Source organism: Sus scrofa, chromosome 15 (assembly GCF_000003025.6).
Source record: "Sus scrofa isolate TJ Tabasco breed Duroc chromosome 15, Sscrofa11.1, whole genome shotgun sequence".
NCBI classification, from domain to species: Eukaryota; Metazoa; Chordata; class Mammalia; order Artiodactyla; family Suidae; genus Sus; species Sus scrofa.
Genome location: NC_010457.5, coordinates 46,109,602 through 46,125,627, shown reverse-complemented (window position 1 = coordinate 46,125,627; position 16,026 = coordinate 46,109,602).

Sequence of the window (16,026 nt, the reverse complement as noted above, 5' to 3'; positions counted from 1 at the left end):
CAAAGGCAGGAATTTTTGTATATTTTTCAAACCTCAGCATCCTCAGAAATGAGAACAGTAGTTATCAGATGGTCAATAAATGTTTGTTGAATGAATGATAAATGTATCTTCTCATATCCTAAGAGAATATTAATTATAGGAGATTGTTTTCAGTTTTCTTCTCCTGACTGCATTGTCTCTGTAACCGCCCTTCTTATTTTCTTTTTCTTGCCATTTTATTTTTTATCTCAATCTTTCATGTTAGAGACTTTCCTAAATGTTTAGTAGTCTTTCTATGTTTATTTTATATTTCAAAGTGAGGCATTCAAGTCAGTCAGTCATGCTCCCTGTGGCTGGTAGAAAGATGTTGATTACTGAGGGTCCAGTCAGTTGATTAGGTGACTCCCCAATTAAATTCTATGTCTTTTCTCTTAATGGAGAATCTTCTCATCTTCTGCCTTGGAAATATAACCCTGGCTCCCGGTATTCTGGGGGCTAAATTGGATGAAGTATTCTGGAGTTAAACTATTGAGTGGGTAGACTACCATTTAATTCTTGTTTTTAGTCTGGCACCTGACCTTGGGTGCATTTCTCCTGGTGTCTGTAAATCTAGAACCTTGCTGGTTTGATTTCTCTAAAGATTAAATTCTATTCTCTTGGTGGGAAGGGTGAGGATTTGTCGCCTGGTTGCATGGGATCTAACAGCTTTATAGTCAAACTTTCTACCTCCTTCTTCCAGTCCTTCTCCTTCTCCTTGCCTTCCAGGGTCCCTGATGCATCCATATTCTGAGCCTGTCCAGGGATCTGTGCTGGGAATTCATCTCCTTCTTGTCTGCATACCCTTGTTCATATATTGGAGTTCAGCTCTGCTCCTCAGTTACCATTTGTCCCTCTGCTTTCCAGCTGTTGTTGACATCTCTTAGGTGTTTGTCTTCACTGCTGTGCTTTTTATCCTTGTGAGTTTATACAATTTTTATTACTTTTTTATTATTTTAGAAGGGTGTTAGGAGAAAAATGGAAATAATTTCATGCATTTAATCTTTCATGTTTAAACAGAACTCTCAGAAAGGCATTTTAGAGAGTAGCTTTATTGACTGATTATATTAATTACTAATCCCATTTTCTCTTTCATTTTCTCAGATTTAATCACATTTGTTCAATTAAGTTACCTAGGAAAAGAATTTGAGAATGTCGGTTGTGTGCTTTGATTTTAGCAATAATTTGTTCTCAGTATAAGGAATGAAATATTACATTCTAGTGATAATTCTTTTAGAACATGTAATGTTACCTCAACAGTGAAAACCATTAGTAAATTAACCATTGAGCTCATATCTGTCCATTTAGCAGTTCTGATATGGAATATTTACCTGGTAGAAAATCTATTGAGGCAACTGAGAAATTCTAATATATTACATAGGAAGGAAAATATTGGAATGATTGATCGTAATAAAATTAAGAACATGCTACTGGAGGAACTCATCAAGTACCTAAAAAATAAGGAGCTAAATAAATAAATGTGTGTTATTAATGCATCCTGATATTTGTATGTGACAGAATTTCAGGGTCTCTAATTCCACATAAGAGTTCTGGGTAATTATGATCTAGTGTTCTGGCCTAATTCCTTATTTTAATCATTACTGGATATATTCCATATAGTTGATGATAAAATACTATTTTATCTCTCTAAGTAAGACTTAATGGCAGCACTTTTTCCAAATGTTCTGTGGCATCATTTAATGTCCTTTTGGTCTAATGCTATACTAGCATTCAAGATACTGATTCTAGCCAGGATTTGTGAGTATGAGAGAGAGAGAGAGTGTGTGTGTGTGTTAAAAATGTCCAGAGAATTGGATTAAATACAACTATCTGGTTTGTGTCTTTTGATGTGTGATTTTTATTTTTTAACTCAGGTAAATTGAGGTGTAATTTATATACAATAAAATTTACCCCTTTTAGGTATACAGTTCATTGGATCCTGGTAAGTGGATACCACCATTACAATTAAGACCCAGAATGCTGTTTTCCTCACTCTATGGTCAGTCCCCTCCCCTAACCCCAGGCAACCACTGGTCTGATGTCTGTTCCCATTCTTGGCCTATTCCAGAGCTTTAGCAATAATATATTGGAATGCAGATTAATATGGGATGATTAAATACACGAGGACATCACAGCCTATTGGGTGTGAGTCACAGCTTACTGCGCTGCTTTCATTATGTCTGCCCAATTAGTTCTTATTGATAAACTGTATGGATTTCAGAAAGATTTAGGATTCCAGGAACTTAAAATGTATCTTGTGGGAGGACTAGATTCTCAGAGCATCAGAGTAAAGATCTCTTCTTTGGCCTATTGGCCCAGGAGCTTCCCAGCCATACCTTCTAATTTCTAAGCTCCTCCTTGTTGTTTCAGTGTGGGCAGGTTAGGCATACTGACCAGAATGATCACATACTGAATTTTAAACTCTAGGGAAGAAGTCTAAACAAGCCAAAAGCAAAAGGCCTCTGTGAGCACTTTATTCCCACAGGGTTGTATTTACTAAGGGCCATTAGGATTAGCTTGACATGGGTTTCTCTTAGCCAGAGAGATATTCCAGGGTATCTGTATCAAGTGGGTCTTTTAAAAGTATTAGGAAAGGACAGCCAGTTATGTATGTGTCAAGTCCCTTTTGATTTCCACAGTATCATGTATTTGTAGTTTTACTGTAGCACTTTGTAAACTTTAATGATCTAAAAGAACTAGTAACTTGAAATCTTAAAGGGAAGCTCATTTGTCTCAGTATCCAAATCACTTACATTTATTATATCGGGAAGTATGTTGGTTTATTCCCAGAAAATTTTCCTTATCTGTCTAAAGACAATATGCTTGCTCAGTATGCATGCTGCTTTTATTTATATTTTTATGTTGTGTTAATCTCAGGAGAAAATTCATATTCTTAGGAAGCCAGCACCAAAAGGAACCTTAGAGGTCATCTTGTCTGTCTTCTTTCTGGTACAGGGAGGGAATCTAAGACTCAAAAACATGACTTCCTAAGGTTCCAGGAGAAAAGATTAATTTCAGGAATTTATTTTTATGTGAGTCTAAGTACTTTTCTTGATCATTTAACATTTCTAAGCAAATTACTAATACATCCACACTAGAGCCCAAACTAACAACCCACATTTATTCCACCAGGCAATAAAACATAAATTTTGTAATAGTTCCTTTGAGAACATTGGTATAAACACATTATTTGTCCTATATTATGACCACTTCACCATTATCATTGTTATAGAGTCATCAAATGTGTCTCATCTGAAATTCATTCAAGGGGAGTTCTTGTGGCGCAGTGGAAACGAATCTGACCAGGAACCATGAGGTTGTGGGTTCGATCCCTGGCATCACTCAGTGGGTTAGGGATCTCATGTTGCCGTGAGCTGTGGTGTAGGTCCCAGACGTGGCTCAGATCTGGTGTTGCTGTGGCTGTGGTGTAGGCTGGCAGCTACAGCTCTGATTTGACCTCTAGCCTGGGAATCTCCATGTGCCATGGGTGCGGCCCTGAAAAGACAAAAGACAAAAATAAATAAATAAAAAATAAAATGTTCATTTAACATTTATCTGCACATAGCACTAAGGTAGCCACTGTATTACTCACTAAAGGACACTAGAGAGAACCTAGCACATGTAGAACTCAACATCTGGTGAGCCTAAGCCTGAGTGTACATAATTTAGATTAAAAAGTCACAAAAGACACTAGATAATATACTCACCTTATATATAGCCAACAAGTATTGTATTTTTAGGAATTTTAAGGAACTTCGCATTGTTTGAGAGTTTTGTGTTTTCAGGGAATGTTCTTCTGATTAGATCAGCATTTCAGGAACTCTGAATGGACTCAGCTTTCAGCCTGTGATAATTCTCCAATCTTTGGGAAGGATAAATCAGATTTAGGAAATGAACATTTGCTATGTGTGTGTATTTACCATTTGCTACCCCACTAGGCAGCAGTCATTTAGTTCTATAAATCCTATTATTGAAATGACTCCCAATATAGCAGCTGTAGTCATCGTTACCATGGCTACAGAGTATCACTGTATCCCCTCTGCTGATTCCTCACAGACATGTTGCTGGCAACATTAGGATTTTACCTCCTTGCTCTCTTCTTTCCTCTCATTTCTTAGAGAAATGATTCTGTTGGATCCTTTTTCTGTTGAGTGGTATGTTTAGTTGAGGTTCTGTGTGAGTAAAAGAAACTTGGCTCCTGCGTGTTAAATAAGATAGATGTGTTTTTCCATCCCATAAAAGAATAATGGAGGCAGGCAGCTCAGAGTGCATCTGGCAGCTCCCAGGTATTATTAGGGGCCCAGGCTGCTTCACCATTTTAAGCTTGTTTTCATTCTTTAAAGGTCACCTCATAGTTCTAATGGCTGTTGAAGTCTGGCTTTTATATTCTTGTGTCGAGCCTGAAGAAGGGGAGAAGGCATAAGGGCAAAAAAGGGGTTCCTTTCAGCTGAGTCTGTTCACTTGAAGCATCATTCCCAGAAATCTCACACAATACTTCTGCTTATAGCATATGCCCAGAATTTAGGCATATGGTTAAACCCAGCTATAAGGGTGTCTGAGAGAGGTAGTCTTTTATTCTGAGTGTGCCCAGCTAGGAAGAGAGATAGGGTGGAAGGTGTAGTAGAGAACTACATCTATGCCACAGATAATTTAGGTGGAATATTCTTTGTATATCTGTGAAGACTTTTCTGTTCATAACAACCACTATTTTACAGAAATAGTAACTATGGATACATGATTGATGTAGTTAGTTCAGCAGGCAGTAATTTGGACATCCTCAGAGAAAGCTCAGAGATTGTTCTTATGTCATACATATGAGCATGTTCATAGTGACCATTTGCTCTTTACTAGAATGCTTTCAATTATAGGCATTAAAATAGAACAAAGTTTAAAATAAAATCTCAAAAATATATCTACCCCATACATTTTATAGAATCTTAGGAAATATAACAGACTGAAGAAAAAGCTAGAAATTAAAACACAGTTAAAGGCTGTAAAAATAATTATCAGCTTCTGGAGTTCCCATTGTGGTGCAGCAGAAATGAATCCAACTAGGAACCATAAGGTTGTGGGGTCGATCCCTGGCAACGCTCAGTGGGTTAAGGATATGGCGTGGCTGTGAGCTGTGGTGTAGGTGGCAGATGCAGCTCAGATCTGATGTTGCTGTGGTTGTGGTGTAGGCCGGTAGCTGTAGCTCCAATTCAACTCCTAGCCTGGGAACCTCCAAATGCCACAAGTGTGGTGTAAAAAGCAAAAAAAAGAAAAAAAAAATTCCTTTGAAAGAATAACTTGAAGTATGATTGCCTAATATAACTCCTGAAATAAGCTTAGGGAGGTTGAAGAAATCTAGTACCAAGTTAAATCTGTTTATTACTCATAGCTTTTTCAAGATAACTTTCCTTGATGTTTTGCACAACCGTTTACTAGCTGTGTGGTTTATTTATTTATTTATTTATTGCTGCAGCATGCAGTGGCTTGATGGGGGAATCTCAGTTCCCAGACCAGATATCAAACCCAGGCTGCAGCAGCAAAAGTACCAGATTCTAGCCTCTAGATCACCAGGGACCTCCCAACTGTGTGATTTTTAAAAACAGGTTTATTGAGATATAATTTACATACCGTGACGTTTACTCACTCATTGTGAGTGTACAACTCAATGATTTTAGTAAATTTATAGTCATGGAACCACGACCACTATCCAGTTTTATCATATTTCTGTCTGCTTTCTGTCTCTATGTTCTTTCTAGACATTTTTCTACAAATGGAATCATGCAATATGTATTTTTGTGCCTAGCTTTCCTTTAGCATATTTTCAAGGTTCATCCATGTTGTAGCACATATCTGGAATTTATTCTATTTAATTGCCAAATAGTATCCTATTGTATGGATATAACACATTTTATTTGTTCCTCAGTTGATGGACATTTAGAATGTCTCCAGCTTTTTTCCCCCCAGACTGTTATGAATAATGGTGTTGTGAACATCTATGTGCATATCTTTGTGTGGACCTGTATTTTCACCTCTCTGATAGATTCCTAGGATTGAGATAGCTGGATTGTATCTGTATCCTAAGCTATGTTTAACTGTTTAAGAAACTGACAAACTGCTGAATAGCATTGAGAACTATGTCTAGATACTCATGTTGCAACAGAAGAAAGGGTGGGGGAAAAAACTGTAACTGCAATGTATACATCTAAAGATAACCTGACCCCCTTGCTGTACAGTGGGAAAATTAAAAAAAAAAAAAAGAAAAGAAACTGACAAACTGTATTCCAAAGTGTTTGTATCATTTTACATTCCCACTGAAAGTACATGAGACCATTTCCTCACCAACACGTATTGTCTGTCTTTTTGATTATAGCCATCCTGGTCGGTCCCTAGTGGTATCTCATTGTGATTTTAATTTTTGTTTCCCTAATGACAAATGATTTTGACCATCTTTTCACGTGCTTGTTAGATATGGTTATATCTTCTTTGGAGAAATGTCTGTTCAGATCTTTTGCGCATTTAAAAAGTTGGTCACTCATCAAAGCACTGTTATACATTGGTCATTATAACTGTTCTCTAGGGAGTTCCCGTTGTGGCTCAGTGGATTAAAGACCAGATGTTGTCTCTGTGAGGATGCGGGTTCGATCCCGGGTCTCACTCAGTGAGTTAAGGATCCAGCGTTGCTGTAAGCTGCGACATGGGTCAAAGAGGCAGCTTGGATCTGGTGTTACCATGGCTGTGGCATAGGCTGGCAGCTGCAGCTCTGATTTGACCCCTGGCCTGGGAAAAAAAAAGTGCTCTCTCTATATTCTGATGTCTCTTATCAGATCTATCATTTGGACATATTTTATACCAGTCTGTGTTTTTATTTTCTTAATGATGTCTTTTGAAGTGCGAAAGTGTTAAATTTTGATGTAGTCCAACACATCAGTTTTTCTTTTGTAGCTTGAGTTTTTGGTGTTGTGGAGTTTTGAGCAAGTTGTCTAACCTCTTTAGGCCTCAGTTCTCTTGTCAGTAAAACTGGAAGAATAATTCTTGCCTCAAGGGTAACCTCAATTTAAATCTGATTTCCCTGTATCTATTCAGAACAATGGAAAGTATAAGCAGAGACTGCAAATTCAAAGAAATTCTGTTCTTGGTGCCTATTCTGTTCTTTTTCTGACTTACTGGCAGGGAGGAACTTGATATATGCAAAAGCTGTTGAATTTATCTGCTCATCAGTTGTGCTCCGATCTTCTGATCTGAGGTCAGGTTTACAGATAGAAGGGAATAAGCAGGATAGATAAGGGGAGCCAAAATACAAAGGAGGTTAAAGAATGGATGAAGTCGCCTGGGAGGGCTGAGCAGGAGGGGAAAAGATTGTAAAGGGGCTGGGAAACTTTTAGGGTAATAGATATGGTAACAATCTTGATTGTGATGATGGTTTCACAAGTATATACTTATGTCAAAACTTATCAAATTATGCATCTTAAATACGTGCTGTTTATCGTGTGTCAGTGACCTTAAACAGCTTTTTTTTTTAAAGGTGGTTTTAATTGCTATTAGGATGGCCGTTAGTATTTTTTAAAAAAACTGAATATAACAAGTGTCGAGAAGGAGGTGCACAAATCAGAACCTTTGTACATTATTGGTGGGAATATAAAATGGCATAGTCATTATGGAAAAGTTTAGCGCTTCCCCAAAAAGTTAAACATAGAATTAGTACATGATTCAGCAGTTCCACTCTTAGGTATATATACAAAATAACTGAAAACAGGGATTCAAACACATATTTATACTCTAATGTTCACAGCAGTCTTACAGTAGCCAAAGTGTCTGTCATCAGATGAATGGATAAACACGAGTGTGATTTATACATACAATGTTATTCAGCCTTAAAAAGGAGTAAAATTCTGATACATGCTGCATCATGGATAAACTTTAAAGATATTATGCTAAGTGAAATAATATAGACACAAAATGACAGTTATTGTATAATACCACTTATATGAGGAACCTAAAATAAGCAAGTCATATACAAAATAGAGATTACTGGGGCCCAGGGACAGGCAGGAATGGGGAGTTATTGATTAATGGGTACAGAGTTTCTGTTTAGGGTGATGTAAAAGTTCTGGAAATGGATAGTGGTGATGGTTGCACAACAATGTGAATGTACTTAATGACACTGAATTATGCACTTAAACATTGTTTAAATGGTAAACTTTACATTATTAATATTTTACCACAATAAAAATGCAAAGAAAGGAAAATAGATGAAGGATATATAAACTCAAGTGGTAATAACGATAAAAAATTGTATAATGAGAAATTGGTAAATCAGCCTGAGGGATAAAATTAGAAGTAGGGAGAGTCTGTTTCCTTCCTGGTTCCTTTATTTTATCACTCATACTATCAATTACTATGAATTTATTCTCCCATTTCTTCCCTCCATTGTTTTTAGGCATGGAGGGTAATAAAGTGTAAAATAAATTGAATGCATTTAGCCTGGGGAAAAGAAGATTTGGGGGAGGCCATGACAGCTGTGTTCATATTTACAGGGCTGCCGGGTGGAGGAAAGAGGGGGCTTATTCTGTGTGTTCCAAAGATAGAAATAGGATTTCATGGGAAGCATGTATTTCCTGCCTCTGAAAAACGAATAATATTTTAATAAATAGAATAGTCTATACATGGAGGAGACTCCTTAGAATGCTAGAAATGGGCAGTTAGAGGCTGAGGATGTTGCAGAAAGGACTGCTACATTAGCTGGGATGTTGGACCAGCTGATCTCTGTAGTAGCATCCCAGCAGGACAAAGGAACTTTGGGTTGGGATTCTGAAGATTGTTTAGTGGTGTGAGAAAGATTCAGGGCCTATAAGGGATGTTGAGGTACCCAACAACTAACAACAGTGAGAAGGCCTTACCGTCAGACCTGAAGTAGCAAAGGGAGGCAGTGCAGTTTGAGGAGCCCAATGAAGAGGACTCATCATCAGAGGAAGGGAGACCACCCAATAGAACCTGCTAGTCATCTTCTGCTATTATCTTTCATTGGCAAACCCAGCTGGAAGCTAGAGGGCACCAGAGATGCAGTACTGCTGGTTGTAGGGAGAGATCAATTTCCTGGGGCACTGAGCGGAGTAGAGAAGCATCACTAAGCTTTCTTCCATCTCAGAGACCTATCAACTTGGAGGCGTTGAATTTCATAGCAGACAACCCAATTCCATCCCCACCCCCAACTTGAAAAGAGCAAAAGACACAAGAATTGTACTTGATACTCTGTGAATGACCAGTGCATCATGTGAACGTAAAGAGATGCTTAGATTATCTGGCCATATGCAAGGGTAAACTTTACATTATTAATATTTTACCACAATAAAAAATGCAAAGAAAGGAAAATAGATGAAGGATATATAAACTCAAGTGGTAATAACGATAAAAAATTGTATAATGAGAAATTGGGGAGTTCCCGTGGTGGCGCAGTGGTTAACGAATCCGACTAGGAACCATGAGGTTGCGGGTTCGGTCCCTGCCCTTGCTCAGTGGGTTAACGATCCGGCGTTGCTGTGAGCTGTGGTGTAGGTTGCAGACGCGGCTTGGATCCCACGTTGCTGTGGCTCTGGTGTAGGCCAGTGGCTACAGCTCCGATTCGACCCCTGGCCTGGGAACCTCCATATGCCGCGGGAGCGGCCCAAGAAATAACAAAAAGACAAAAAAAAAAAAAAAAAAGGTAAATCAGCCTGAGGGATAAAATTAGAAGTAGGGAGAGTCTGTTTCCTTCCTGGTTCCTTTATTTTATCACTCATACCTATCAATTATTATTAAAGGCTGAAAGATGGGAAAGAAACCATTAATCAGTCAACATAGATTTATTGAGTGCCTTCTGTATGCCAGGTACTGTCCTAAGTGCTGTGGATTTAATGGTAAGGTAGAGATTCTTCTCTTACATAGTAGAAGAGGAGACAGATATCAAAGACAAATAACTCAGGATGCTATCACACAATAGTAAATTGGTTAGGTCATTAATTGTACCATTTCCTAGTTGTATGACCTTCGTTAAGCTACTTGACCTTCTGTGTTAAGCTACTTGACTTTCAGTTCCAGATCTGTATGTGGGGTTTAATGATTGCACTTGCCTATTAGTGTTGTCATGTGGTTATAAATAGTTAATGTATGTAAAGTGTTTAGATCAGTGTCTAGCACATAGAAGAGCTATATGTAGATGTTTGTTATTATTATTGGGCATTATTAGGTACTAGATGATAAAGGAGATAATAAAGCAGAAAATGCAGAGAAAAGAGAATGGTGATTATGAGCATAATGGCAGTGGTAAGATGGAGATCAGGGATGCTGCTTAGCAGAATTGCTGTTATCAGAGAAGAGCCAGAGGTCCTGGAGAAAGGGAAGAAAGCTGCCCCCTGTGACCTGATAGAATGCTGTCAGTCTTCAGGGACAGATCAGATGACGGCCTTGATAATGATAAACACAATGCTGGGTAAGTTAGAATCCATTTTGCAATATGGAGTCTAACATTTTTTAGTCATTTAAAAGGAAAACATTTATGAGTTCAGGCTCTGAAATCAAATTATACAGGTTCACATCCAGATCTGCCATTTACTGTCGTTTGACCTGGGACAAGGTGCTTAATCTTGTTGAGGACCAGTTTCCTCTTTTGGAAAATGGAAATAATAATACCCACCTCAGAGTTATTTTGAGCCTGAAATGAAGTCATCTGTGGTAATTGCTTAGCACAGTTCCCAGGACATTCTAAGGCACCAGTTCATGTTGTTGCTGTTGCTTACTGCTGTTGCTACAAAAAAGAGAGAAGGAATATCTGTGCAGAACTTGAAAAGGGTGAGCATAGTAAAATAGTGACACCTTTTTGTTTTAGTTACTCTGTCTGATATCAGGGCTTATAAAGGATAACTTTTGACTCTCTTTGCCAAGGCTGAATCATCCTAAGGGGCAGCATCCTATGATGCACTCCCTGAACCAGAGCATCTGCTCCTGCTCTGCATGAGCAGTTATCAAAAAAGATCTCCCAGCGCTCGATGAAAAACCAAAATATTTTAATGATAAAATTTGGTACTTGAACTGTATTTACCTTTGAGTGATTATTTTGACTTTTCAAACTTACAAACAGCGTTAGTAAGATGGGTATTGCTGGTGAAAATTAATTGCAAAAGTTACCCCTAAAAGTTTTGCGATTTCTTTTCAGCTGGCTCTTTCTGAGCAGTTAATTCCCGGAACAGTCTTATGGTGCTGATTTTAAAAATGAGTCTATTTTGACAATACCTGCTAATTTCTGCCCTGGTAGTTTTCAGCAAATCATACTTCATAGGTTAAAAGAGGATAAGAAAATGGCAGTTTCCGCTGTGGCATAGTGGATTAAGGATCTGGTATTGCTCCAGCTGTGGCATAGGTTGTAGTTGCCACTTTCCTGGGAACTTCCATGTGCCACAGGTACAGCCAAAAAAAAGGAAAAAAAAAAATAGATTAAGAAAATGATGGAGATTTTCCTCTTCTCCCAACTCCACCCCATAAAACATTTTGAGATTGAAATACTTCAACTATAACTTTTCATAGTTACTGCTCATTTGTAAATTGCTTATAGCACATAAATGAATACATGAATGTCAAAGTTTGTTTTTCTAAATGACACGTTCAATCACCTTTTACCAGGAATGATAATCTGCTCTTTTCTCAAGTAGTTATTTTTGTAAAATTCATTGGAATAAATCTTTACTTTTATCATTATATTCTCTATATTAAAATAAAATTCTTGGAGTTCCCGTCGTGGCTCAGTGGTTAACAAATCCGACTAGGAACCACGAGGTTGCATGTTCGATCCCTGGCCTTGCTCAGTGGGTTAAGGACCCTGCATTGCTGTGGCTCTGGTGTAGGCTGGTGGCTACAGATCCAATTAGACCCCTAGCCTGGGAACCTCCATATGCTGTGGGAGTGGCCCTAGAAAAAGGCAAAAAGACAATAAATAAATAAATAAATAAATAAAATTCTCATTAGTCTGGAATACTAGGAAAGAAGACTCATGTATTCATCATGGGAAAAAATTTAAATGTGTCTCATTACCTCAAATACATCACTATCTGTATTATGAATGAAAACCTAACTAGGGAATAAAGTACTTGAAAATTCCTATTCAAAGCATGTACTACATTGTGATGTGCCACAAACAAAACAGAACTTTAACATATGAAAATTAATTATAGGATTCAGAGGTGGAGGATACATCTGAAGAATTCATGATTTTTTTTTTTTTTTTTTTTTGGCTTTTTGCTATTTCTTTGGGCCGCTCCTGCGGCATATGGAGGTTCCCAGGCTAGGGGTCTAATCAGAGCTGTAGCCACCGGCCTACACCAGAGCCACAGCAACGTGGGATCCGAGCCGCGTCTGCAACCTACACCACAGCTCACAGCAACGCCAGATCCTTAACCCACTGAGCAAGGGCAAGGACCGAACCCGCAACCTCATGGTTCCTAGTCGGATTCGCTAACCACTGCGCCACGATGGGAACTCCCAGAATTCATGATTTTTGAGGCTTTGGTTTAAAAACTGTTGTTGGTATTAGACCAGTTATCCCCTTACTTTCAGGTAGGTCCAAGAAAATTTATGAGGGGAGACATTATTTTGAAGTTTTTCTTCTTTAGGCAGTTTGGTATTTAGTGTCCAAATACCTACAACTTTCAAAGTAGTGGAGAATGGGAGTTCCCATCATGGCACAGTGGAAAGGAATCCCACTAGGAACCATGAGGTTGCGGGTTTGATCCCTGGCTTCACCCAGTGGGTTAAGGATCTGGCATAGCCCGTGGGTATAGGTCGAAGACCTGGCTCGGATCCTGCGTTGCTGTGGCTGTGGTGTAGGCCATCAGCTATGGCTCTGATTGGACCCCTAGCCTGGGAACTTCCATATGCCAAAGGTGCGGCCCTGAAAAGACAAAAAAGGCAAAAAAAAAAAAAAAAAAAAAAAAGTAGTGGAGAATGAATTAATGATGTTCAGCAATATAGAAAAGTCCTCCAGGAGTTCCCATTGAGGTGTAGCAGAAACCAATCCGATTAGTATCCATGAGGATGCAGGTTAGATCCCTGACCTCACTCAGTGGGTTAAGGATCAGGCATTGCCGTGAGCTGTGCGTGGGTCACAGATGTGGCTCAGATCTGGTGTTGCCGTGGCTGTGGTGTAGGCCGGGCGGCTACAGCTCTGATTCACTTTGACCCCTAGCCTGGGCACTTCCGTATGCTGCAGGTGTAGCCCTAAAAAGCAAAAAGAAAAGAAAAAAGAAAAGTCCTCTATTTTTCTCCTTTCGAACTTAGTAATTTATTTAGTATTTGGGTGCTAATCTATCATATTTTAGGCACCAAGAACAACTGATAGGTAAAATAATACCTTGCTATTTGAAGACATTTCCTTTGGTTCTTCTTTCTTTTTTCTTCCTCCCCATTTTGTTTTGTTTTCCTTTCTCCTCATTTTGAGGAAGGTTTACCGTGTTGTCGTTAAGAAAAGTTTCTAATTCACCTTGAGAGCCAGCTATATATTATGAAATGCAGTGTTTCCCTAGTCAAATCCTTTGCTTAACATCCCTTACTAATTGAGTAGAAAGATTCTCCTCCAGGGACCTTTGGCTGCCATATATCTCTTGCAAAGCAAGCAGGCCTTTCTCCTTAAGGAGAACTTACTGGCATGAAGTTTCTGGCTTCAATATGTGTGGCTTCTTGTCTGAATCCCCCACACTGAGTTCTTGTATTCTCCTCCTCCTGAGGTCACGTCCCACACAGCATCCCCACTGTGCTGGGTCAGCAGGACCATAGGATGACCATTTTCCTTCTTCATTATTTGTCTAAACTTAGAGAAAATAATAACACTATTGATGTCGCCCTTGGGTTTCTGGTACAAACCAGGTTGCTGTACACAGAATGATTATTTGTTTTTCTGCTGAGGCACGTGTGAGAGGTAAAGATGGGTTCTTTGCTTCTCAATTTGTGTAGGACACTATTGAATAATGAATGTGGCACAGAATGGCTGACAAAAATCTCCTTATTTCTTCTAGTAGACACACTGAAACTTTTCTAGGCCTGTACAAGATCAAGCAGCCATAAAACTCTTTTTATTTTTGGTAACTTTTCTGTGATTTTCCATAGATCCTCAGAAGTGGTGTGCCCTCTTTCGAAAATTAAATTAACTAAAAAGGGAAAGAAAAAGAGCTGCATTTTCTGGGGTTTCCCCAAAGGCTTTTTATCTGTTTAAACTAACCAGGGGTTTTTCACATATTGACATAAGCATTCATTTGCTAATTTCTTGGACATTAAACTGCATGGAGCCTTCCCCAGAATCTTGAATGAAGCTGGAATACTTGGGTCCTTAGGGCTGCCTAAATCCTGCATCATTCCTTGCACACATATGGTTTTTCCCTCCTCTATCTCCTTAGATAAAAGTCAGTGCTGATCGCCTTAAGGAAAAGAATGAGTTAAATGGACCAATATTCTAGGCCTGGATGTAAAAAAACTGGCCTTTTCAGAAGCCCCTTAGCACCTGCAGCAGCAAGGTCATTTGCACATACATAAATAAATAAATTAACAATGAATAAATAATTTAATCCTAGCCACACAATGCCACCTTGCAGATTTGATCCCTTGCAGCTCCCAGTGAATTTGTCCATTTCTAATTCTTTTTGATAAAGTCCTCAGATACTTGCTGACTGTCAGGCTCATTTTCTTATTGTTTTCGCTTGATTAGTTCTGTATGACCTGAGGTCGCCCTTAAAATCCACATCTCTCTCGTGAAGACTCCGAAAGCCTTCTTTTTAGTGCCCTCCTAAAAAGATGGAAAGTGCCTGCCTTTTCTCCAAACAAAAGCCTAGAAGGTTTTTCGTCCCTAGCCTCCTGAAGCAGCCCAAGCGCAAAAATAACTCATTAAGGGGTACCATGTTTTCGTGGCCTCTTTATGCAGTGCACTTGGGTGTGCCTGTGTCAGGACTCCCGGGTCCTGGAGGAGCTGAGCCACCTCCCCTTTAACCCAGCTAGGCACCCTGTCAGTGACAACACCAGGTCGTGGTGCCTGCCCACCCACACTGTTGCCCCAGGCTGTTTGTTTCCATGGTCCTTCAGAAAAGATGCTGGCCTTCATGGAGGGTGATCGAGGAGTGGGGAATTGCTTTTTCCTTTTTTTAGACTGGCTAGGAAGTTGCTGCCAGATCCTTATTTTTAGGCTACACATTCAGCTTAGGCTGTAGGCCCGGCGGCAGGAGTCTGATCTGATTGACAGGTCTCTGTGATCCCCATGTCTGTGCTGGGTCTTTACCTTGCATGGCTGAGGCCTCACGCTGTGTTACCTCTGCCCACTCTCAAGTCATTCTCCCTGCTACCAAGAGGCCAACTCCTTCAGAGGGGAGAGGAAGGAGATTGAGACCCTGTGCTGGCTGAATATGATAACCTTTAAATAAAGGGGACTACACTCCTCACTTCTGTTTCTAGTGAAAAATTCACAAAGACTAATTAACTCAGTGGTTCAGTATCTTTCAACAGTTCTGATGAAGTTTTCCATGATTTCTGACAAGGTTTTTTTTTTGATTTTTAAGAAGATTTTCTTTGTAATTTTTTTCTCCTTCCTTCTGACCATGGAATAAAAACTTGCTATATTATGTGGGTTCTGAAAGTTGTCCCTTTTTAGTAACAGTAAGTCTCTAGAGTGCTTAAAGAAGATGTTGAAAATTGTAGTACCATATGAAAGTTTGAAAAAGTAGGCTTAAATACCAACGTGGAAATCTACTACACAGGTTTTAAAGTCTCATTATATATGTGATAAAATTTGGGGGATAGATCTTCATATATTTTGGTGTGTTCAGCAGTTTTGCAGAAGGATAAATTACCTAGACTGAACTATCATAGCCCTCCAAGTATCTGGTTCCATCTTCTGAATCCTAAAATAGTAGTCTTGGCCCCAGATGAAGTCAGGATACCTTGTGAATGAAGCTCTGGAAGAGTACACTGATGTGTGTAATGCACAGGAAAGGGAACTCTTTGACTAGAGTCATA